Genomic DNA, 26,078 nt, shown 5'->3' on the forward strand with positions numbered 1-26,078 from the left:
TTTAACTTAAACTGCAATAACTTTTCGTGGTTCTTGTCAATTTTTGTTGGTTTTCATCTAATGAACTTATTTCAGTCAGCCAGATCTTTCTTCTTCAAAGCAAAAAGATTTTATCTTCAAATACAAGAACTTTTCGGGCTTTTGTTGGTTTTCAGCAAATGAACAGATTTCAGCGAGGTTGAGGTTTTTTCTTTAATAGCGTAAGATTTCATCTTAAAATACAAGAACTTTTCGTGGTTCTTGTCAATTTTTGTTGGTTTTCATCGAATGAACTTATTTCAGTCAGCTCGATCTTTCTTCTTCAAAGCAAAAAGATTTTATCTTCAAATACAAGAACTTTTTGTGGTTTTGTTGGTTTTCAGTAAATGAACATATTTCAGCGAGCAAGAAGTTTTTTCTTTAATAGCGTAAGATTTCATCTTAAAATACAAGAACTTATCGTGGTTCTTGTCGATTTTTGTTGGTTTTCATCTAATGAACTTATTTCAGTCAGCGAGATCTTTCTTCTTCAAAGCAAAAAGATTTCATCTTCAAATACAAGAACTTTTCGTGGTTTTGTTGGTTTTCAGCAAATGAACACATTTCAGCAAGCAAGAAGCTTTTTCTTTAATAGTGTAAGATTTTATCTTAAAATACAAGAACTTTTCGTGGTTCTTGTCAATTTTTGTTGGTTTTCATCGAATGAACTTATTTCATTCAGCGAGATCTTTCTTCTTCAAAGCAAAAAGATTTTATCTTCAAATACAAGAACTTTTCGTGGCTTAGTTGGTTTTCAGCAAATGAACAGATTTCAGCGAGCCAGAAGTTTTTTCTTTTATAGCGTAAGATTTCATCTTAAAATACAAGAACTTTTCGTGGTTCTTGTCAATTTTTGTTGGTTTTCATCTAATGAACTTATTTCAGTGAGCCAGATCTATCTTCTTCAAAGCAAAAAGATTTCATCTTCAAATACAAGAACTTTTCATGGCTTTGTTGGTTTTCAGCAAATTAACATATTTCAGCGAGCTGGGAGTTTTTACTTTAATCGCGTAAGATTTTAACTTAAACTACAATAACTTTTCGTGGTTCTTGTCAATTTTTGTTGGTTTTCATCTCATGAACTTATTTCAGTGAGCCAGATCCATCTTCTTCAAAGCAAAAAGATTTTATCTTCAAATACAAGAACTTTTCGTGGCTTTGTTGGTTTTCAGCAAATGAACAGATTTCAGCGAGCCAGAAGTTTTTTCTTTAATAGCGTAAGATTTCATCTTAAAATACAAGAACTTTTCGTGGTTCTTGTCAATTTTTGTTGGTTTTCATCTAATGAACTTATTTCAGTGAGCCAGATCTATCTTCTTCAAAGCAAAAAGATTTTATCTTCAAATACAAGAACTTTTCATGGCTTTGTTGGTTTTCAGCAAATGAACAGATTTCAGCGAGCCAGAAGTTTTTTCTTTAATAGCGTAAGATTTCATCTTAAAATACAAGAACTTTTCGTGGTTCTTGTCAATTTTTGTTGGTTTTCATCTAATGAACTTATTTCAGTCAGCTCGATCTTTCTTCTTCAAAGCAAAAAGATTTTATCTTCAAATACAAGAACTTTTCGTGGTTTTGTTGGTTTTCAGCAAATGAACATATTTCAGCGAGCCAGAAGTTTTTTCTTTAATAGCGTAAGATTTCATCTTAAAATACAAGAACTTGTCGTGGTTCTTGTCAATTTTTGTTGGTTTTCATCTAATGAACTTATTTCAGTCAGCTCGATCTTTCTTCTTCAAAGCAAAAAGATTTTATCTTCAAATACAAGAACTTTTCGTGGTTATGATGGTTTTCAGCAAATGAACATATTTCAGCGAGCAAGAAGTTTTTTCTTGAATAGCGTAAGATTGCATCTTTAAATACAAGAACTTATCGTGGTTCTTGTCAATTTTTGTTGGTTTTCATCTGATGAACTTATTTCAGTCAGCTAGATCTTTCTTCTTCAAAGCAAAAAGATTTCATCTTCAAATACAAGAACTTTTCGTGGTTTTGTTGGTTTTCAGCAAATGAACAGATTTCAGCGAGCCAGAAGTTTTTTCTTTAATAGCGTAAGATTTCATCTTAAAATACAAGAAATTTTCGTGGTTCTTGTCAATTTTTGTTGGTTTTCATCTCATGAACTTATTTCAGTCAGCTCGATCTTTCTTCTTCAAAGCAAAAAGATATTATCTTCAAAAACAATAACTTTTCGTGGTTTTGATGGTTTTCAGCAAATGAACATATTTCAGCGAGCTGGAAGTTTTTTCAGTAATAGCGTTAGATTTTATCTTAAAATACAAGAACTTTTCGTGGTTCTTGTCAATTTTTGTTGGTTTTCATCTAATGAACTTATTTCAGTCAGCCAGATCTTTCTTCTTCAAAGCAAAAAGATTTTATCTTCAAATACAAGAACTTTTCGTGGTTTTGATGGTTTTCAGCAAATGAACATATTTCAGCGAGCTGGAAGTTTTTTCCTTAATAGCGCAAGACTTTATCTTAAAATACAAGAACTTTTCGTGGTTCTTGTCAATTTTTGTTGGTTTTCATCTCATGAACTTATTTCAGTCAGCCAGATCTTTCTTCTTCAAAGCGAAAAGATTTTGTCTTCAAATACAAGAACTTTACGTGGTTTTGTTGGTTTTCAGCAAATGAACAGATTTCAGCGAGCCAGAAGTTTTTTCTTTAATATCGTAAGATTTCATCTTAAAATACAAGAACTTTTCGTGGTTCTTGTCAATTTTTGTTGGTTTTCATCTAATGAACTTATTTCAGTCAGCTCGATCTTTCTTCTTCAAAGCAAAAAGATTTTATCTTCAAATACAAGAACTTTTCGTGGTTATGATGGTTTTCAGCAAATGAACATATTTCAGCGAGCAAGAAGTTTTTTCTTTGATAGCGTAAGATTGCATCTTAAAATACAAGAACTTATCGTGGTTCTTGTCAATTTTTGTTGGTTTTCATCTAATGAACTTATTTCAGTCAGCCAGATCTTTCTTCTTCAAAGCAAAAAGATTTTATCTTCAAATACAAGAACTTTTCGTGGTTTTGTTGGTTTTCAGCAAATGAACAGATTTCAGCGAGCCACAAGTTTTTTCTTCAATAGCGTAAGATTTCATCTTAAAATACAAGAACTTTTCGTGGTTCTTGTCAATTTTTGTTGGTATTCATCCAATGAACTTATTTCAGTCAGCTCGATCTTTCTTCTTCAAAGCAAAAAGATTTTATCTTCAAATGCAAGAACTTTTTGCGGTTTTGTTGGTTTTCAGCAAATGAACATATTTCAGCGAGCAAGAAGTTTTTTCTTTAATAGCGTAAGATTTCATCTTAAAATACAAGAACTTATCGTGGTTCTTGTCGATTTTTGTTGGTTTTCATCTGATGAACTTATTTCAGTCAGCTAGATCTTTCTTCTTCAAAGCAAAAATATTTCATCTTCAAATACAAGAACTTTTCGTGGTTTTTAATGGTTTTCAGCAAATGAACATATTTCAGCGAGCTGGAAGTTTTTTCATTAATAGCGTAAGATTTTATCTTAAAAGACAAGAACTGTTCATGGTTATTGTCAATTTTTGTTGGTTTTCATCTCATGAACATATTTCAGTCAGCCAGATCTTTCTTCTTCAAAGCAAAAAGATTTTATCTTCAAATACAAGAACTTTTCGTGGTTTTGATGGTTTTCAGCAAATGATCATATTTCAGCGATCTGGAAGTTTTTTCCTGAATAGAGTAAGATTTTATCTTAAAACACAAGAACTTTTCGTGGTTCTTGTCAATTTTTGTTGGTTTTCATCTGAGGACCTTATTTCAGTCAGCTAGATCTTTCTTCTTCAAAGCAAAAAGATTTTATCTTCAAATACAAGAACTTTTCGTGGTTTTGTTGGTTTTCAGCAAATGAACAGATTTCAGCGAGCAAGTAGTTTTTTCTTTAATAGCGTAAGATTTTATCTTAAAATACAAGAACTTTTCGTGGTTCTGGTCAATTTTTGTTGGTTTTCATCTCATGAACTTATTTCAGTCAGCTCGATCTTTCTTCTTCAAAGCAAAAAGATTTTATCTTCAAATACAAGAACTTTTCGTGGTTTTGATGGTTTTCAGCAAATGAACATATTTCAGCGAGCTGGAAGTTTTTTCCTTCATAGCGTAAGATTTTATCTTAAAATACAAGAACTTTTCGTGGTTATTGACAATTTTTGTTGGTTTTCATCGAATGAACTTATTTCAGTCAGCGAGATCTTTCTTCTTCAAAGCAAAAAGATTTTATCTTCAAATACAAGAACTTTTCGTGGTTTTGATGTTTTTCAGCAATTGATCATATTTCAGCGAGCTGGAAGTTTTTTCCTTAATAGAGTAAGATTTTATCTTAAAATACAAGTACTTTTCGTGGTTCTTGTCAATTTTTGTTGGTTTTCAACAAATGAACTTATTTCAGTCAGCGAGATCTTTCTTCTTCAAAGCAAAAGGATTTTATCTTCAAATACAAGAACTTTTCGTGGTTTTGTTGGTTTTCAGCAAATGAACATATTTCAGCGAGCCAGAAGGTTTTTCTTTAATAGCGTAAGATATTATCTTAAAATACAAGAAGTTTTCGTTGTTCTTGTCAATTTTTGTTGGTTTTCACCTAATGAACTTATTTCAGTCAGCGAGATCTTTCTTCTTCAAAGCAAAAAGATTTCATCTTCAAATACAAGAACTTTTCGTGGTTTTGTTGGTTTTCAGCAAATGAACACATTTCAGCGAGCAAGAAGCTTTATCTTGAAAAGCGTAAGATTTTATCTTAAAATACAAGAACTTTTCGTGGTTTTGTTGGTTTTCAGCAAATGAACATATTTCAGCGATGTGGGAGTTTTTTCTTTAATAGCGTAAGATTTTATCTGAAAATACAAGAACTTTTCGTGGTTCTTGTCAATTTTTGTTGGTTTTCATCTCATGAACTTATTTCAGTCAGCTCGATCTTTCTTCTTCAAAGCAAAAAGATTTTATCTTCAAATACAAGAACTTTTCGTGGTTTTGATGGTTTTCAGCAAATTAACATATTTCAGCGAGCTGGAAGTTTTTTCCTTAATAGCGTAAGATTTTATCTTAAAATACAAGAACTTTTCGTGGTTCTTGTCAATTTTTGTTGATTTTCATCGAATGAACTTATTTCATTCAGCTAGATCTTTCTTCTTCAAAGCAAAAAGATTTTATCTTCAAATACAAGAACTTTTCGTGGTTTTGTTGGTTTTCAGCAAATTAACATATTTCAGCGAGCTGGACGTTTTTTAATTCATAGCGTAAGATTTTATCTTAAAATACAAGAACGTTTCATGGTTCTTGTCAATTTTTGTTGGTTTTCATCGAATGAACTTATTTCATTCAGCTAGATCTTTCTTCTTCAAAGCAAAAAGATTTTATCTTCAAATACAAGAACTTTTCGTGGTTTTGTTGGTTTTCAGCAAATGAACAGATTTCAGCGAGCCAGAAGTTTTTTCTTTAATAGCGTAAGATTTCATCTTAAAATACAAGAACTTTTCGTGGTTCTTGTCAATTTTTGTTGGTTTTCATCTAATGAACTTATTTCAGTCAGCCAGATCTTTCTTCTTCAAAGCAAAAAGATTTTATCTTCAAATACAAGAACTTTTCGTGGTTTTGATGGTTTTCAGCAAATGAACATATTTCAGCGAGCTGGAAGTTTTTTCCTTTATAGCGTAAGATTTGATCTTAAAATACAAGAACTTTTCGTGGTTCTTGTCAATTTTTGTTGATTTTCATCTGATGAACTTATTTCAGTCAGCGAGATCTTTCTTCTTCAAAGCAAAAAGATTTTATCTTCAAATACAAGAACTTTTCGTGGTTTTGTTGGTTTTCAGCAAATGAACAGATTTCAGCGAGCCAGAAGTTTTTTCTTTAATAGCGTAAGATTTCATCTTAAAATACAAGAACTTTTCGTGGTTCTTGTCAATTTTTGTTGGTTTTCATCTAATGAACTTATTTCAGTCAGCTGGATCTTTCTTCTTCAAAGCAAAAAGATTTTATCTTCAAATACAAGAACTTTTCGTGGTTTTGATGGTTTTCAGCAAATGAACATATTTCAGCGAGCAAGAAGCTTTTTTTTTAATAGCGTAAGATTTTATCTTAAAATACAAGAACTTTTCGTGGTTCTTGTCAATTTTTGTTGGTTTTCATCTGATGAACTCATTTCAGTCAGCTAGATCTTTCTTCTTCAAAGCAAAAAGATTTAACTTCAAATACAAGAACTTTTCGTGGGTTTGATGGTTTTCAGCAAATGAACATATTTCAGCGAGCTGGAAGTTTTTTCCTTAATAGCGTAAGATTTTATCTTAAAATACAAGAACTTTTCGTGGTTATTGTCAATTTTTGTTGGTTTTCATCTAATGAACTTATTTCAGTCAGCGAGATCTTTCTTCTTCAAAGCAAAAAGATTTTATCTTCAAATAAAAGAACTTTTCGTGGTTTTGATCGTTTTCAGCAAATGATCATATTTCAGCGAGCTGGTAGTTTTTTCCTTAATAGAGTAAGAATTTATCTTAAAATACAAGAACTTTTCGAGGTTCTTGTCAATTTTTGTTGGTTTTCATCTAATGAACTTATTTCAGTCAGCCAGATCTTTCTTCTTCAAAGCAAAAAGATTTTATCTTCAAATCCAAGAACTTTTCGTGCTTTTGTTGGTTTTCAGCAAATGAACATATTTCAGCGAGCCAGAAGGTTTTTCTTTAATAGCGTAAGATATTATCTTAAAATACAAGAAGTTTTCGTGGTTCTTGTCAATTTTTGTGGGTTTTCATCTAATGAACTTATTTCAGTCAGCTGGATCTTTCTTCTTCAAAGCAAAAAGATTTTATCTTCAAATACAAGAACTTTTCGTGGTTTTGTTGGTTTTCAGCAAATTAACATATTTCAGCGAGCTGGGAGTTTTTACTTTAATAGCGTAAGATTTTATCTTAAAATACAAGAACTTTTCGTGGTTCTTGTCAATTTTTGTTGATTTTCATCTGATGAACTTATTTCAGTCAGCGAGATCTTTCTTCTTCAAAGCAAAAAGATTTTATCTTCAAATACAAGAACTTTTCGTGGTTTTGTTGGTTTTCAGCAAATGAACATATTTCAGTGAGCAAGAAGTTTTTTCTTTAATAGCGTAAGATTTCATCTTAAAATACAAGAGATTATCGTGGTTCTTCTCGATTTTTGTTGGTTTTCATCTAATGAACTTATTTCAGTCAGCGAGATCTTTCTTCTTCAAAGCAAAAAGATTTCATCTTCAAATACAAGAACTTTTCGTGGTTTTGTTGGTTTTCAGCAAATGAACACATTTCAGCGAGCAAGAAGCTTTATCTTGAAAAGCGTAAGATTTTATCTTAAAATACAAGAACTTTTCGTGGTTTTGTTGGTTTTCAGCAAATGAACATATTTCAGCGATGTGGGAGTTTTTTCTTTAATAGCGTAAGATTTTATCTGAAAATACAAGAACTTTTCGTGGTTCTTGTCAATTTTTGTTGGTTTTCATCTCATGAACTTATTTCAGTCAGCTCGATCTTTCTTCTTCAAAGCAAAAAGATTTTATCTTCAAATACAAGAACTTTTCGTGGTTTTGATGGTTTTCAGCAAATTAACATATTTCAGCGAGCTGGAAGTTTTTTCCTTAATAGCGTAAGATTTTATCTTAAAATACAAGAACTTTTCGTGGTTCTTGTCAATTTTTGTTGATTTTCATCGAATGAACTTATTTCATTCAGCTAGATCTTTCTTCTTCAAAGCAAAAAGATTTTATCTTCAAATACAAGAACTTTTCGTGGTTTTGTTGGTTTTCAGCAAATTAACATATTTCAGCGAGCTGGACGTTTTTTAATTCATAGCGTAAGATTTTATCTTAAAATACAAGAACGTTTCATGGTTCTTGTCAATTTTTGTTGGTTTTCATCGAATGAACTTATTTCATTCAGCTAGATCTTTCTTCTTCAAAGCAAAAAGATTTTATCTTCAAATACAAGAACTTTTCGTGGTTTTGTTGGTTTTCAGCAAATGAACAGATTTCAGCGAGCCAGAAGTTTTTTCTTTAATAGCGTAAGATTTCATCTTAAAATACAAGAACTTTTCGTGGTTCTTGTCAATTTTTGTTGGTTTTCATCTAATGAACTTATTTCAGTCAGCTGGATCTTTCTTCTTCAAAGCAAAAAGATTTTATCTTCAAATACAAGAACTTTTCGTGATTTTGATGGTTTTCAGCAAATGAACATATTTCAGCGAGCAAGAAGCTTTTTTTTTAATAGCGTAAGATTTTATCTTAAAATACAAGAACTTTTCGTGGTTCTTGTCAATTTTTGTTGGTTTTCATCTGATGAACTTATTTCAGTCAGCTCGATCTTTCTTCTTCAAAGCAAAAAGATTTAACTTCAAATACAAGAACTTTTCGTGGGTTTGATGGTTTTCAGCAAATGAACATATTTCAGCGAGCTGGAAGTTTTTTCCTTAATAGCGTAAGATTTTATCTTAAAATACAAGAACTTTTCGTGGTTATTGTCAATTTTTGTTGGTTTTCATCTAATGAACTTATTTCAGTCAGCGAGATCTTTCTTCTTCAAAGCAAAAAGATTTTATCTTCAAATAAAAGAACTTTTCGTGGTTTTGATCGTTTTCAGCAAATGATCATATTTCAGCGAGCTGGTAGTTTTTTCCTTAATAGAGTAAGAATTTATCTTAAAATACAAGAACTTTTCGAGGTTCTTGTCAATTTTTCTTGGTTTTCATCTAATGAACTTATTTCAGTCAGCCAGATCTTTCTTCTTCAAAGCAAAAAGATTTTATCTTCAAATCCAAGAACTTTTCGTGCTTTTGTTGGTTTTCAGCAAATGAACATATTTCAGCGAGCCAGAAGGTTTTTCTTTAATAGCGTAAGATATTATCTTAAAATACAAGAAGTTTTCGTGGTTCTTGTCAATTTTTGTGGGTTTTCATCTGATGAACTTATTTCAGTCAGCTGGATCTTTCTTCTTCAAAGCAAAAAGATTTTATCTTCAAATACAAGAACTTTTCGTGGTTTTGTTGGTCTTCATCAAATGAACATATTTCAGCGAGGTCGAAGTTTTTTCTTTAATAGCGTAAGATTTCATCTTAAAATACAAGAACTTATCGTGGTTCTTCTCGATTTTTGTTGATTTTCATCTGATGAACTTATTTCAGTCAGCTAGATCTTTCTTCTTCAAAGCAAAAAGATTTCATCTTCAAATACAAGAACTTTTCGTGGTTTTGTTGGTTTTCAGCAAATGAACACATTTCAGCGAGCAAGAAGCTTTATCTTAAAAAGCTTAAGATTTTATCTTAAAATACAAGAACTTTTCGTGGTTCTTGTCAATTTTTGTTTGTTTTCATCTAATGAACTTATTTCAGTCAGCTAGATCTTTCTTCTTCAAAGCAAAAAGATTTTATCTTCAAATACAAGAACTTTTCGTGGTTTTGATGGTTTTCAGCAAATGAACATATTTCAGCGAGCTCGAAGTTTTTTCCTTAATAGCGTAAGATTTTATCTTAAAATACAAGAACTTTTCGTGGTTCTTGTCAATTTTTGTTGGTTTTCATCTAATGAACTTATTTCAGTCAGCTCGATCTTTCATCTTCCAAGCAAAAAGATTTTATCTTCAAATACAAGAACTTTTCGTGGTTTTGTTGATTTTCAGCAAATGAAGAGATTTCAGCGAGCAAGTAGTTTTTTCTTTAATACCGTAAGATTTTATCTTAAAATACAAAAACTTTTCGTGGTTCTTGTCAATTTTTGTTGGTTTTCATCTAATGAACTTATTTCAGTCAGCTCGATCTTTCTTCTTCAAAGCAAAAAGATTTTATCTTCAAATACAAGAACTTTTCGTGATTTTGTTGGTTTTCAGCAAATTAACATATTTCAGCGAGCTGGGAGTTTTTACTTTAATAGCGTAAGATTATATCTTAAACTACAAGAACTTTTCGTGGTTCTTGTCAATTTTTGTTGGTTTTCATCTAATGAACTTATTTCAGTCAGCCAGATCTTTCTTCTTCAAAGCAAAAAGATTTTATCTTCAAATACAAGAACTTTTCGTGGTTTTGATGGTTTTCAGCAAATGAACATATTTCAGCGAGATGGAAGTTTTTTCCTTAATAGCGTAAGATTTTATCTTAAAAGACAAGAACTGTTCGTGGTTATTGTCAATTTTTGTTGGTTTTCATCTCATGAACTTATTTCAGTCAGCCGGATCTTTCTTCTTCAAAGCAAATAGACTTTATCTTCAAATACAAGAACTTTTCGTGGTTTTGTTGGTTTTCAGCAAATGAACATATTTCAGCGATCCAGAAGGTTTTTCTTTAATAGCGTAAGATATTATCTTAAAATACAAGAACTTTTCGTGGTTCTTGTCAATTTTTGTTGGTTTTCATCTAATGAACTTATTTCAGTCAGCTCGATCTTTCTTCTTCAAAGCAAAAAGATTTCATCTTCAAACACAAGAACTTTTCGTGGTTTTGTTGGTTTTCAGCAAATGAACAGATTTCAGCGAGCAAGTAGTTTTTTTCTTTAATAGCGTAAGATTTTATCTTAAAATACAAGAACTTTTCGTGGTTCTGGTCAATTTTTGTTGGTTTTCATCTAATGAAATTATTTCAGTCAGCTCGATCTTTCTTCTTCAAAGCAAAAAGATTTTATCTTCAAATACAAGAACTTTTCGTGGTTTTGATGGTTTTCAGCAAATGAACATATTTCAACGAGCTGGAAGTTTTTTCCTCAATAGCGTAAGATTTTATCTTAAAATACAAGAACTTTTCGTGGTTCTTGTCAATTTTTGTTGGTTTTCATCGAATGAACTTATTTCGTTCAGCGACATCTTTCTTCTTCAAAGCAAAAAGATTTTATCTTCAAATACAAGAACTTTTCGTGGTTTTGTTGGTTTTCAGCAAATTAACATATTTCAGCGAGCTGGGAGTTTTTACTTTCATTGCGTAAGATTTTATCTTAAGCTACAAGAACTTTTCGTGGTTCTTGTCAATTTTTGTTGGTTTTCATCAAATGAACTTATTTCAGTCAGCGAGATCTTTCTTCTTCAAAGCAAAAGGATTTTATCTTCAAATACAAGAACTTTTCGTGGTTTTGTTGGTTTTCAGCAAATGAACATATTTCAACGAGCTGGAAGTTTTTTCCTCAATAACGTAAGATTTTATCTTAAAATACAAGAACTTTTCGTGGTTCTTGTCAATTTTTGTTGGTTTTCATCGAATGAACTTATTTCAGTCAGCCAGATCTTTCTTCTTCAAAGCAAAAGGATTTTATCTTCAAATACAAGAACTTTTCGTGGTTTTGTTGGTTTTCAGCAAATGAACAGATTTCAGCGAGCCAGAAGTTTTTTCTTTAATAGCGTAAGATTTCATCTTAAAATACAAGAACTTTTCGTGGTTCTTGTCAATTTTTGTTGGTGTTCATCTGATGAACTTATTTCAGTCAGCGAGATCTTTCTTCTTCAAAGCAAAAAGATTTTATCTTCAAATACAAGAACTTTTCGTGGTTTTGTTGGTTTTCAGCAAATGAAAATATTTCAGCGAGCAAGAAGTTTTTTCTTTAATAGCGTAAGATTTCATCTTAAAATACAAGAACTTATCGTGGTTCTTCTCGATTTTTGTTGGTTTTCATCTAATGAACATATTTCAGTCAGCTAGATCTTTCTTCTTCAAAGCAAAAAGATTTCATCTTCAAATACAAGAACTTTTCGTGGTTTTGTTGGTTTTCAGCAAATGAACACATTTCAGCGAGCAAGAAGCTTTATTTTAAAAAGCTTAAGATTTTATCTTAAAATACAAGAGCTTTTCGTGGTTCTTGTCAATTTTTGTTGGATTTCATCGAATGAACTTATTTCAGTCAGCCAGATCTTTCTTCTTCAAAGCAAAAAGATTTTATCTTCAAATACAAGAACTTTTCGTGGTTTTGATGGTTTTCAGCAAATGAACATATTTCAGCGAGCTGGAAGTTTTTTCCTTAATAGCGTAAGATTTTATCTTAAAAGACAAGAACTGTTCGTGGTTCTTGTCAATTTTTGTTGGTTTTCATCTCATGAACTTATTTCAGTCAGCCGGATCTTTCTTCTTCAAAGCAAATAGATTTTATCTTCAAATACAAGAACTTTTCGTGGTTTTGTTGGTTTTCAGCAAATGAACATATTTCAGCTCGCCAGAAGGTTTTTCTTTAATAGCGTAAGATGTTATCTTAAAATACAAGAACTTTTCGTGGTTCTTGTCAATTTTTGTTGGTTTTCATCGAATGAACTTATTTCAGTCAGCTGGATCTTTCTTCTTCAAAGCAAAAAGATTTTATCTTCAAATACAAGAACCTTTCGTGGTTTTGTTGGTTTTCAGCAAATGAACAGATTTCAGCGAGCAAGTAGTTTTTTCTTTAATAGCGTAAGATTTTATCTTAAAATACAAGAACTTTTCGTGGTTATTGTCAATTTTTGTTGGTTTTCATCTGATGAACTTATTTCAGTCAGCTCGATCTTTCTTCTTCAAAGCAAAAAGATTTTATCTTCAAATACAAGAACTTTTCGTGGTTTTGATGGTTTTCAGCAAATGAACATGTTTCAACGAGCTGGAAGTTTTTTCCTCAATCGCGTAAGATTTTATCTTAAAATACAAGAACTTTTCGTGGTTCTTGTCAATTTTTGTTGGTTTTCATCGAATGAACTTATTTCATTCAGCGACATCTTTCTTCTTCAAAGCAAAAAGATTTTATCTTCAAATACAAGAACTTTTCGTGGTTTTGTTGGTTTTCAGGAAATGAACATATTTCAACGAGCTGGAAGTTTTTTCCTCAATAGCGTAAGATTTTATCTTAAAATACAAGAACTTTTCGTGGTTCTTGTCAATTTTTGTTGGTTTTCATCGAATGAACTTATTTCATTCAGCGACATCTTTCTTCTTCAAAGCAAAAAGATTTTATCTTCAAATACAAGAACTTTTCGTGGTTTTGTTGGTTTTCAGCAAATTAACATATTTCAGCGAGCTGGGAGTTTTTACTTTAATAGCGTAAGATTTTATCTTAAGCTACAAGAACTTTTCGTGGTTCTTGTCAATTTTTGTTGGTTTTCATCAAATGAACTTATTTCAGTCAGCGAGATCTTTCTTCTTCAAAGCAAAAGGATTTTATCTTCAAATACAAGAACTTTTCGTGGTTTTGTTGGTTTTCAGCAAATGAACAGATTTCAGTGAGCCAGAAGATTTTTCTTTAATAGCGTAAGATTTCATCTTAAAATACAAGAACTTTTCGAGGTTCTTGTCAATTTTTGTTGGTTTTCATCTGATGAACTTATTTCAGTCAGCGAGATCTTTCTTCTTCAAAGCAAAAAGATTTTATCTTCAAATACAAGAACTTTTCGTGGTTTTGTTGGTTTTCAGCAAATGAAAATATTTCAGCGAGCAAGAAGTTTTTTCTTTAATAGCGTAAGATTTCATCTTAAAATACAAGAACTTATCGTGGTTCTTCTTGATTTTTGTTGGTTTTCATCTAATGAACATATTTCAGTCAGCTGGATCTTTCTTCTTCAAAGCAAAAAGATTTCATCTTCAAATACAAGAACTTTTCGTGGTTTTGATGGTTTTCAGCAAATGAACATATTTCAGCGAGCTCGAAGTTTTTTCCTTAATAGCGTAAGATTTTATCTTAAAATACAAGAACTTTTCGTGGTTCTTGTCAATTTTTGTTGGTTTTCATCTAATGAACTTATTTCAGTCAGCTCGATCTTTCATCTTCCAAGCAAAAAGATTTTATCTTCAAATACAAGAACTTTTCGTGGTTTTGTTGATTTTCAGCAAATGAACAGATTTCAGCGAGCAAGTAGTTTTTTCTTTAATACCTTAAGATTTTATCTTAAAATACAAAAACTTTTCGTGGTTCTTGTCAATTTTTGTTGGTTTTCATCTAATGAACTTATTTCAGTCAGCTCGATCTTTCTTCTTCAAAGCAAAAAGATTTTATCTTCAAATACAAGAACTTTTCGTGGTTTTGTTGGTTTTCAGCAAATTAACATATTTCAGCGAGCTGGGAGTTTTTACTTTCATAGCGTAAGATTTTATCTTAAACTACAAGAACTTTTCGTGGTTCTTGTCAATTTTTGTTGGTTTTCATCTAATGAACTTATTTCAGTCAGCCAGATCTTTCAAAGCAAAAAGATTTTATCTTCAAATACAAGAACTTTTCGTGGTTTTGATGGTTTTCAGTAAATGAACATATTTCAGCGAGCTGGAAGTTTTTTCCTTAATAGCGTAAGATTTTATCTTAAAAGACAAGAACTGTTCGTGGTTATTGTCAATTTTTGTTGGTTTTCATCTCATGAACTTATTTCAGTCAGCTCGATCTTTCATCTTCCAAGCAAAAAGATTTTATCTTCAAATACAAGAACTTTTCGTGGTTTTGTTGATTTTCAGCAAATGAACAGATTTCAGCGAGCAAGTAGTTTTTTCTTTAATACCTTCAGATTTTATCTTAAAATACAAAAACTTTTTGTGGTTCTTGTCAATTTTTGTTGATTTTCATCTGATGAACTTATTTCAGTCAGCTGGATCTTTCTTCTTCAAAGCAAAAAGATTTTATCTTCAAATACAAGAACTTTTCGTGGATTTGTTGGTTTTCAGCAAATTAACATATTTCAGCGAGCTGGGAGTTTTTACTTTAATAGCGTAAGATTTTATCTTAAACTACAAGAACTTTTCGTGTTTCTTGTCAATTTTTGTTGGTTTTCATCTAATGAACTTATTTCAGTCAGCCAGATCTTTCTTCTTCAAAGCAAAAAGATTTTATCTTCAAATACAAGAACTTTTCGTGGTTTTGATGGTTTTCAGCAAATGAACATATTTCAGCGAGCTGGAAGTTTTTTCCTTAATAGCGCAAGATTTTATCTTCAAATACAAGAACTTTTCGTGGTTTTGTTGGTTTTCAGCAAATTAACATATTTCAGCGAGCTGGAAGTTTTTTAATTCATAGCGTAAGATTTTACATTAAAATACAAGAACTTTTCATGGTTCTTGTCAATTTTTGTTGGTTTTCATCGAATGAACTTATTTCATTCAGCTAGATCTTTCTTCTTCAAAGCAAAAAGATTTTATCTTCAAATACAAGAACTTTTCGTGGTTTTGTTGGTTTTCAGCAAATGAACAGATTTCAGCGAGCCAGAAGTTTTTTCTTTAATAGCGTAAGATTTCATCTTAAAATACAAGAACTTTTCGTGGTTCTTGTCAATTTTTGTTGGTTTTCATCGAATGAACTTATTTCAGTCAGCTGGATCTTTCTTCTTCAAAGCAAAAAGATTTCATCTTCAAATACAAGAACTTTTCGTGGTTTTGATGGTTTTCAGCAAATGAACATATTTCAGCGAGCTGGAAGTTTTTTCCTTCATAGCGTAAGATTTTATCTTAAAATACAAGAACTTTTCGTGGTTCTTGTCAATTTTTGTTGATTTTCATCGAATGAACTTATTTCATTCAGCTAGATCTTTCTTCTTCAAAGCAAAAAGATTTTATCTTCAAATACAAGAACTTTTCGTGGTTTTGTTGGTTTTCAGCAAATTAACATATTTCAGCGAGCTGGAAGTTTTTTAATTCATAGCGTAACATTTTATCTTAAAATACAAGAACTTTTCATGGTTCTTGTCAATTTTTGTTGGTTTTCATCTAATGAACTTATTTCAGTCAGCTCGATCTTTCTTCTTCAAAGCAAAAAGATTTTATCTTCAAATGCAAGAACTTTTCGTGGTTTTGATGGTTTTCAGCAAATGAACATATTTCAGCGAGCTGGAAGTTTTTTCCTTGATAGCGTAAGATTTTATCTTAAAATACAAGAACTTTTCGTGGTTCTTGTCAATTTTTGTTGGTTTTCATCGAATGAACTTATTTCATTCAGCTCGATCTTTCTTCTTCAAAGCAAAAAGATTTTATCTTCAAATACAAGAACTTTTCCTGGTTTTGTTGGTTTTCAGCAAATTAACATATTTCAGCGAGCTGGAAGTTTTTTAATTCATAGCGTAAGATTTTATATTAAAATACAAGAACTTTTCATGGTTCTTGTCAATTTTTGTTGGTTTTCATCGAATGAACTTATTTCATTCAGCGAGATCTTTCTTCTTCAAAGCAAAAAGATTTTATCTTCAAATACAAGAACTTTTCGTGGTTTTGTTGGTTTTCAGCAAATGAACAGATTTCAGCGAGCCAGAAGTTTTTTCTTGAATAGCGTAAGATTTCATCTTAAAATACAAGAACTTTTCGTGGTTCTTGTCAATTTTTGTTGGTTTTCATCGAATGAACTTATTTCAGTCAGCTGGATCTTTCTTCTTCAAAGCAAAAAGATTTCATCTTCAAATACAAGAACTTTTCGTGGTTTTGTTGGTTTTCAGCAAATTAACATATTTCAGCGAGCTGGAAGTTTTTTAATTGATAGCGTAAGATTTTATCTTAAAATACAAGAACTTATCGTGGTTCTTCTCGATTTTTGTTGGTTTTCATCTAATGAACTTATTTCAGTCAGCTCGATCTTTCTTCTTCAAAGCAAAAAGATTTCATGTTCAAATACAAGAACTTTTCGTGGTTTTGTTGGTTTTCAGCAAATGAACACATTTCAGCGAGCAAGTAGTTTTTTCTTTAATACCTTAAGATTTTATCTTAAAATACAAAAACTTTTCGTGGTTCTTGTCAATTTTTGTTGGTTTTCATCTAATGAACTTATTTCAGTCAGCCAGATCTTTCAAAGCAAAAAGATTTTATCTTCAAATACAAGAACTTTTCGTGGTTTTGATGGTTTTCAGTAAATGAACATATTTCAGCGAGCTGGAAGTTTTTTCCTTAATAGCGTAAGATTTTATCTTAAAAGACAAGAACTGTTCGTGGTTATTGTCAATTTTTGTTGGTTTTCATCTCATGAACTTATTTCAGTCAGCTCGATCTTTCATCTTCCAAGCAAAAAGATTTTATCTTCAAATACAAGAACTTTTCGTGGTTTTGTTGATTTTCAGCAAATGAACAGATTTCAGCGAGCAAGTAGTTTTTTCTTTAATACCTTCAGATTTTATCTTAAAATACAAAAACTTTTTGTGGTTCTTGTCAATTTTTGTTGATTTTCATCTGATGAACTTATTTCAGTCAGCTGGATCTTTCTTCTTCAAAGCAAAAAGATTTTATCTTCAAATACAAGAACTTTTCGTGGATTTGTTGGTTTTCAGCAAATTAACATATTTCAGCGAGCTGGGAGTTTTTACTTTAATAGCGTAAGATTTTATCTTAAACTACAAGAACTTTTCGTGTTTCTTGTCAATTTTTGTTGGTTTTCATCTAATGAACTTATTTCAGTCAGCCAGATCTTTCTTCTTCAAAGCAAAAAGATTTTATCTTCAAATACAAGAACTTTTCGTGGTTTTGATGGTTTTCAGCAAATGAACATATTTCAGCGAGCTGGAAGTTTTTTCCTTAATAGCGCAAGATTTTATCTTCAAATACAAGAACTTTTCGTGGTTTTGTTGGTTTTCAGCAAATTAACATATTTCAGCGAGCTGGAAGTTTTTTAATTCATAGCGTAAGATTTTACATTAAAATACAAGAACTTTTCATGGTTCTTGTCAATTTTTGTTGGTTTTCATCGAATGAACTTATTTCATTCAGCTAGATCTTTCTTCTTCAAAGCAAAAAGATTTTATCTTCAAATACAAGAACTTTTCGTGGTTTTGTTGGTTTTCAGCAAATGAACAGATTTCAGCGAGCCAGAAGTTTTTTCTTTAATAGCGTAAGATTTCATCTTAAAATACAAGAACTTTTCGTGGTTCTTGTCAATTTTTGTTGGTTTTCATCGAATGAACTTATTTCAGTCAGCTGGATCTTTCTTCTTCAAAGCAAAAAGATTTCATCTTCAAATACAAGAACTTTTCGTGGTTTTGATGGTTTTCAGCAAATGAACATATTTCAGCGAGCTGGAAGTTTTTTCCTTCATAGCGTAAGATTTTATCTTAAAATACAAGAACTTTTCGTGGTTCTTGTCAATTTTTGTTGATTTTCATCGAATGAACTTATTTCATTCAGCTAGATCTTTCTTCTTCAAAGCAAAAAGATTTTATCTTCAAATACAAGAACTTTTCGTGGTTTTGTTGGTTTTCAGCAAATTAACATATTTCAGCGAGCTGGAAGTTTTTTAATTCATAGCGTAAGATTTTATCTTAAAATACAAGAACTTTTCATGGTTCTTGTCAATTTTTGTTGGTTTTCATCTAATGAACTTATTTCAGTCAGCTCGATCTTTCTTCTTCAAAGCAAAAAGATTTTATCTTCAAATGCAAGAACTTTTCGTGGTTTTGATGGTTTTCAGCAAATGAACATATTTCAGCGAGCTGGAAGTTTTTTCCTTGATAGCGTAAGATTTTATCTTAAAATACAAGAACTTTTCGTGGTTCTTGTCAATTTTTGTTGGTTTTCATCGAATGAACTTATTTCATTCAGCTCGATCTTTCTTCTTCAAAGCAAAAAGATTTTATCTTCAAATACAAGAACTTTTCCTGGTTTTGTTGGTTTTCAGCAAATTAACATATTTCAGCGAGCTGGAAGTTTTTTAATTCATAGCGTAAGATTTTATATTAAAATACAAGAACTTTTCATGGTTCTTGTCAATTTTTGTTGGTTTTCATCGAATGAACTTATTTCATTCAGCGAGATCTTTCTTCTTCAAAGCAAAAAGATTTTATCTTCAAATACAAGAACTTTTCGTGGTTTTGTTGGTTTTCAGCAAATGAACAGATTTCAGCGAGCCAGAAGTTTTTTCTTGAATAGCGTAAGATTTCATCTTAAAATACAAGAACTTTTCGTGGTTCTTGTCAATTTTTGTTGGTTTTCATCGAATGAACTTATTTCAGTCAGCTGGATCTTTCTTCTTCAAAGCAAAAAGATTTCATCTTCAAATACAAGAACTTTTCGTGGTTTTGTTGGTTTTCAGCAAATTAACATATTTCAGCGAGCTGGAAGTTTTTTAATTCATAGCGTAAGATTTTATCTTAAAATACAAGAACTTATCGTGGTTCTTCTCGATTTTTGTTGGTTTTCATCTAATGAACTTATTTCAGTCAGCTCGATCTTTCTTCTTCAAAGCAAAAAGATTTCATGTTCAAATACAAGAACTTTTCGTGGTTTTGTTGGTTTTCAGCAAATGAACACATTTCAGCGAGCAAGAAGCTTTATCTTAAAAAGCGTAAGATTGTATCTTAAAATACAAGAACTTTTCGTGGTTCTTGTCAATTTTTGTTGGTTTTCATCTAATGAACTTATTTCAGTCAGCTAGATCTTTCTTCTTCAAAGCAAAAAGATTTTATCTTCAAATACAACAACTTTTCGTGGTTTTGATGGTTTTCAGCAAATGAACATATTTCAGCGAGCTCGAAGTTTTTTATTTAATACCATAAGATTTTATCTTAAAATACAAAAACTTTTCGTGGTTCTTGTCAATTTTTGTTGGTTTTCATCTAATGAACTTATTTCAGTCAGCGACATCTTTCTTCTTCAAAGCAAAAAGATTTTATCTTCAAATACAAGAACTTTTCGTGGTTTTGTTGGTTTTCAGCAAATTAACATATTTCAGCGAGCTGGGAGTTTTTACTTTAATAGCGTAAAACTTTATCTTAAACGACAAGAACTTTTCGTGGTTCTTGTCAATTTTTGTTGGTTTTCATCGAATGAACTTATTTCAGTCAGCCAGATCTTTCTTCTTCAAAGCAAAAAGATTTTATCTTCAAATACAAGAACTTTTCGTGGTTTTGATGGTTTTCAGCAAATGAACATATTTCAGCGAGCTGGAAGTTTTTTCCTTAATAGCGTAAGATTTTATCTTAAAAGACAAGAACTGTTCGTGGTTATTGTCAATTTTTGTTGGTTTTCATCTCATGAACTTATTTCAGTCAGCCAGATCTTTGTTCTTCAATGCAAATAGATTTTATCTTCAAATACAAGAACTTTTCGTGGTTTTGTTGGTTTTCAGCAAATGAACATATTTCAGCGAGCCAGAAGGTTTTTCTTTAATAGCGTAAGATATTATCTTAAAATACAAGAACTTTTCGTGGTTCTTGTCAATTTTTGTTGGTTTTCATCGAATGAACTTATTTCATTCAGCGACATCTTTCTTCTTCAAAGCAAAAAGATTTTATCTTCAAATACAAGAACTTTTTGTGGTTTTGTTGGTTTTCAGCAAATTAACATATTTCAGCGAGCTGGGAGTTTTTACTTTAATAGCGTAAGATTTTATCTTAAACTACAAGAACTTTTCGTGTTTCTTGTCAATTTTTGTTGGTTTTCATCAAATGAACTTATTTCAGTCAGCGAGATCTTTCTTCTTCAAAGCAAAAGGATTTTATCTTCAAATACCAGAACTTTTCGTGGTTTTGTTGGTTTTCAGCAAATGAACAGATTTCAGCAAGCCAGAAGTTTTTTCTTTAATAGCGTAAGATTTTATCTTAAAATACAAGAACTTTTCGTGGTTCTTGTCAATTTTTGTTGGTTTTCATCTCATGAACTTATTTCAGTCAGCTCGATCTTTCTTCTTCAAAGCAAAAAGATTTGATCTTCAAATACAAGAACTTTTCGTGGTTTTGTTGGTTTTCAGCACATGAACAGATTTCAGCGACCCAGTAGTTTTTTCTTTAATAGCGTGAGATTTTATCTTAAAATACAAGAACTTTTCGTGGTTCTTGTCAATTTTTGTTGATTTTCATCGAATGAACTTATTTCATTCAGCTGGATCTTTCTTCTTCAAAGCAAAAAGATTTTATCTTCAAATACAAGAACTTTTCGTGGTTTTGTTGGTTTTCAGCAAATTAACATATTTCATCGAGCTGGAAGTTTTTTAATTCATAGCGTAAGATTTTATCTTAAAATACAAGAACTTATCGTGGTTCTTCTCGATTTTTGTTGGTTTTCATCTAATGAACTTATTTCAGTCAGCTCGATCTTTCTTCTTCAAAGCAAAAAGATTTCATGTTCAAATACAAGAACTTTTCGTGGTTTTGTTGGTTTTCAGCAAATGAACACATTTCAGCGAGCAAGAAGCTTTATCTTAAAAAGCGTAAGATTTTATCTTAAAATACAAGAACTTTTCGTGGTTCTTGTCAATTTTTGTTGGTTTTCATCTAATGAACTTATTTCAGTCAGCTAGATCTTTCTTCTTCAAAGCAAAAAGATTTTATCTTCAAATACAAGAACTTTTCGTGGTTTTGATGGTTTTCAGCAAATGAACATATTTCAGCGAGCTCGAAGTTTTTTCTTTAATACCGTAAGATTTTATCTTAAAATACAAAAACTTTTCGTGGTTCTTGTCAATTTTTGTTGGTTTTCATCTAATGAACTTATTTCAGTCAGCGACATCTTTCTTCTTCAAAGCAAAAAGATTTTATCTTCAAATACAAGAACTTTTCGTGGTTTTGTTGGTTTTCAGCAAATTAACATATTTCAGCGAGCTGGGAGTTTTTACTTTAATAGCGTAAGATTTTATCTTAAACGACAAGAACTTTTCGTGGTTCTTGTCAATTTTTGTTGGTTTTCATCGAATGAACTTATTTCAGTCAGCCAGATCTTTCTTCTTCAAAGCAAAAAGATTTTATCTTCAAATACAAGAACTTTTCGTGGTTTTGATGGTTTTCAGCAAATGAACATATTTCAGCGAGCTGGAAGTTTTTTCCTTAATAGCGTAAGATTTTATCTTAAAAGACAAGAACTGTTCGTGGTTATTGTCAATTTTTGTTGGTTTTCATCTCATGAACTTATTTCAGTCAGCCAGATCTTTGTTCTTCAATGCAAATAGATTTGATCTTCAAATACAAGAACTTTTCGTGCTTTTGTTGGTTTTCAGCAAATGAACAGATTTCAGCGACCCAGTAGTTTTTTCTTTAATAGCGTAAGATTTTATCTTAAAATACAAGAACTTTTCGTGGTTCTTGTCAATTTTTGTTGATTTTCATCGAATGAACTTATTTCATTCAGCTAGATCTTTCTTCTTCAAAGCAAAAAGATTTTATCTTCAAATACAAGAACTTTTCGTGGTTTTGATGGTTTTCAGCAAATGAACACATTTCAGCGAGCAAGAAGCTTTATCTTAAAAAGCGTAAGATTTTATCTTAAAATACAAGAACTTTTCGTGGTTCTGGTCAACTTTTGTTGGTTTTCATCGAATGAACTTATTTCAGTCAGCTCGATCTTTCTTCTTCAAAGCAAAAAGATTTTATCTTCAAATACAAGAACTTTTCGTGGTTTTGATGGTTTTCAGCAAATGAACATATTTCAACGAGCTGGAAGTTTTTTCCTCAATAGCGTAAGATTTTGTCTTAAAATACAAGAACTTTTCGTGGTTCTGGTCAATTTTTGTTGGTTTTCATCGAATGAACTTATTTCATTCAGCGACATCTTTCTTCTTCAAAGCAAAAAGATTTTATCTTCAAATACAAGAACTTTTCGTGGTTTTGTTGGTTTTCAGCAAATTAACATATTTCAGCGAGCTGGGAGTTTTTACTTTAATAGCGTAAGATTTTATCTTAAACTACAAGAACTTTTCGTGGTTCTTGTCAATTTTTGTTGGTTTTCATCAAATGAACTTATTTCAGTCAGCGAGATCTTTCTTCTTCAAAGCAAAACGATTTTATCTTCAAATACAAGAACTTTTCGTGGTTTTGTTGGTTTTCAGCAAATGAACAGATTTCAGCGAGCCAGAAGTTTTTTCTTTAACAGCGTAAGATTTCATCTTAAAATACAAGAACTTTTCGTGGTTCTTGTCAATTTTTGTTGGTTTTCATCTAATGAACTTATTTCAGTCAGCTAGATCTTTCTTCTTCAAAGCAAAAAGATTTGATCTTCAAATACAAGAACTTTTCGTGGTTTTGTTGGTTTTCAGCAAATGAACAGATTTCAGCGACCCAGTAGTTTTTTCTTTAATAGCGTAAGACTTTATCTTAAAATACAAGAACTTTTCGTGGTTCTTGTCAACTTTTGTTGGTTTTCATCTAATGAACTTATTTCAGTCAGCTCGATCCTTCTTCTTCAAAGCAAAAAGATTTTATCTTCAAATACAAGAACTTTTCGTGGTTTTGATGGTTTTCAGCAAATGAACATATTTCAGCGAGCTGGAAGTTTTTTCCTTCATAGCGTAAGATTTTATCTTAAAATACAAGAACTTTTCGTTGTTCTTGTCAATTTTTGTTGATTTTCATCGAATGAACTTATTTCAGTCAGCTAGATCTTTCTTCTTCAAAGCAAAAAGATTTTATCTTCAAATACAAGAACTTTTCGTGGTTTTGTTGGTTTTCAGCAAATTAACATATTTCAGCGAGCTGGAAGTTTTTTAATTCATAGCGTAAGATTTTATCTGAAAATACAAGAACTTTTCATGGTTCTTGTCAATTTTTGTTGGTTTTCATCTAATGAACTTATTTCAGTCAGCTCGATCTTTCTTCTTCAAAGCAAAAAGATTTTATCTTCAAATACAAGAACTTTTCGTGGTTTTGATAGTTTTCAGCAAATGAACATATTTCAGCGAGCTGGAAGTTTTTTCCTTAATAGCGTAAGATTTTATCTTAAAATACAAGAACTTTTCGTGGTTCTTGTCAATTTTTGTTGGTTTTCATCGAATGAACTTATTTCATTCAGCTAGATCTTTCTTCTTCAAAGCAAAAAGATTTTATCTTCAAATACAAGAACTTTTCGTGGTTTTGTTGGTTTTCAGCAAATTAACATATTTCAGCGAGCTGGAAGTTTTTCAATTCATCGCGTATGATTTTATATTAAAATACAAGAACTTTTCATGGTTCTTGTCAATTTTTGTTGGTTTTCATCGAATGAACTTATTTCAGTCAGCTCGATCTTTCTTCTTCAAAGCAAAAAAGATTTCATCTTCAAACACAAGAACTTTTCGTGGTTTTGATGGTTTTCAGCAAATGAACATATTTCAGCGAGCAAGAAGTTTTTTCTTTAATAGCGTAAGATTTCATCTTAAAATACAAGAACTTTTCGTGGTTCTTGTCAATTTTTGTTGGTTTTCATCTGATGAACTTATTTCAGTCAGCGAGATCTTTCTTCTTCAAAGCAAAAAGATTTTATCTTCAAATACAAGAACTTTTCGTGGTTTTGTTGGTTTTCAGCAAATGAACATATTTCAACGAGCTGGAAGTTTTTTCCTCAATAGCGTAAGATTTTATCTTAAAATACAAGAACTTTTCGTGGTTCTTGTCAATTTTTGTTGGTTTTCATCTAATGAACTTATTTCAGTCAGCTCGATCTTTCTTCTTCAAAGCAAAAAGATTTTATCTTCAAATACAAGAACTTTTCGTGGTTTTGTTGGTTTTCAGCAAATTAACATATTTCAGCGAGCTGGGAGTTTTTACTTTGAGAGCGTCAGATTTTATCTTAAACTACAAGAACTTTTCGTGTTTCTTGTCAATTTTTGTTGGTTTTCATCAAATGAACTTATTTCAGTCAGCGAGATATTTCTTCTTCAAAGCAAAAGGATTTTATCTTCAAATACAAGAACTTTTCGTGGTTTTGTTGGTTTTCAGCAAATGAACACATTTCAGCGAGCCAGAAGTTTTTTCTTTAATAGCGTAAGATTTTATCTTAAAATACAAGAACTTTTCGTGGTTCTTGTCAATTTTTGTTGGTTTTCATCTCATGAACTTATTTCAGTCAGCTCGATCTTTCTTCTTCAAAGCAAAAAGATTTGATCTTCAAATACAAGAACTTTTCGTGGTTTTGTTGGTTTTCAGCAAATGAACAGATTTCAGCGACCCAGTAGTTTTTTCTTTAATCGCGTAAGATTTTATCTTAAAATACAAGAACTTTTCGTGGTTCTTGTCAATTTTTGTTGATTTTCATCGAATGAACTTATTTCATTCAGCTAGAACTTTCTTCTTCAAAGCAAAAAGATTTTATCTTCAAATACAAGAACTTTTCGTGGTTTTGTTGGTTTTCAGCAAATTAACATATTTCAGCGAGCTGGAAGTTTTTTAATTCATAGCGTAAGATTTTATCTTAAAATACAAGAACTTTTCATGGTTCTTGTCAATTTTTGTTGGTTTTCATCGAATGAACTTATTTCATTCAGCTAGATCTTTCTTCTACAAAGCAAAAAGATTTTATCTTCAAATACAAGAACTTTTCGTGGTTTTGATGGTTTTCAGCAAATGAACACATTTCAGCGAGAAAGAAGCTTTATCTTAAAAAGCATAAGATTTTATCTTAAAATACAAGAACTTTTCGTGGTTCTGGTCAATTTTTGTTGGTTTTCATCCAATGAACTTATTTCAGTCAGCTCGATCTTTCTTCTTCAAAGCAAAAAGATTTTATCTTAAAATACAAGAACTTTTCGTGGTTCTTGTCAATTTTTGTTGGTTTTCATCGAATGAACTTATTTCATTCAGCGACATCTTTCTTCTTCAAATCAAAAAGATTTTATCTTCAAATACAAGAACTTTTTGTGGTTTTGTTGGTTTTTCAGCAAATTAACATATTTCAGCGAGCTGGGAGTTTTTACTTTGATAGCGTAAGATTTTATCTTAAACTACAAGAACTTTTCGTGGTTCTTGTCAATTTTTGTTGGTTTTCATCAAATGAACTTATTTCAGTCAGCGAGATCTTTCTTCTTCAAAGCAAAAGGATTTTATCTTCAAATACAAGAACTTTTCGTGGTTTTGATGGTTTTCAGCAAATGAACAGATTTCAGCGAGCCAGAAGTTTTTTCTTTAATAGCGTAAGATTTTATCGTAAAATACAAGAACTTTTCGTGGTTCTTGTCAATTTTTGTTGGTTTTCATCTCATGAACTAATTTCAGTCAGCTCGATCTTTCTTCTTCAAAGCAAAAAGATTTGATCTTCAAATACAAGAACCTTTCGTGGTTTTGTTGGTTTTCAGCAAATGAACAGATTTCAGCGACCCAGGAGTTTTTTCTTTAATAGCGTAAGATTTTATCTTAAAATACAATAACTTTTCGTGGTTCTTGTCAATTTTTGTTGATTTTCATCGAATGAACTTATTTCATTCAGCTAGATCTTTCTTCTTCAAAGCAAAAAGATTTTATCTTCAAATACAA

The sequence above is a fragment of the Heptranchias perlo genome, chromosome 7 (genome assembly GCF_035084215.1).
Source record: "Heptranchias perlo isolate sHepPer1 chromosome 7, sHepPer1.hap1, whole genome shotgun sequence".
Classification (NCBI taxonomy): Eukaryota; Metazoa; Chordata; class Chondrichthyes; order Hexanchiformes; family Hexanchidae; genus Heptranchias; species Heptranchias perlo.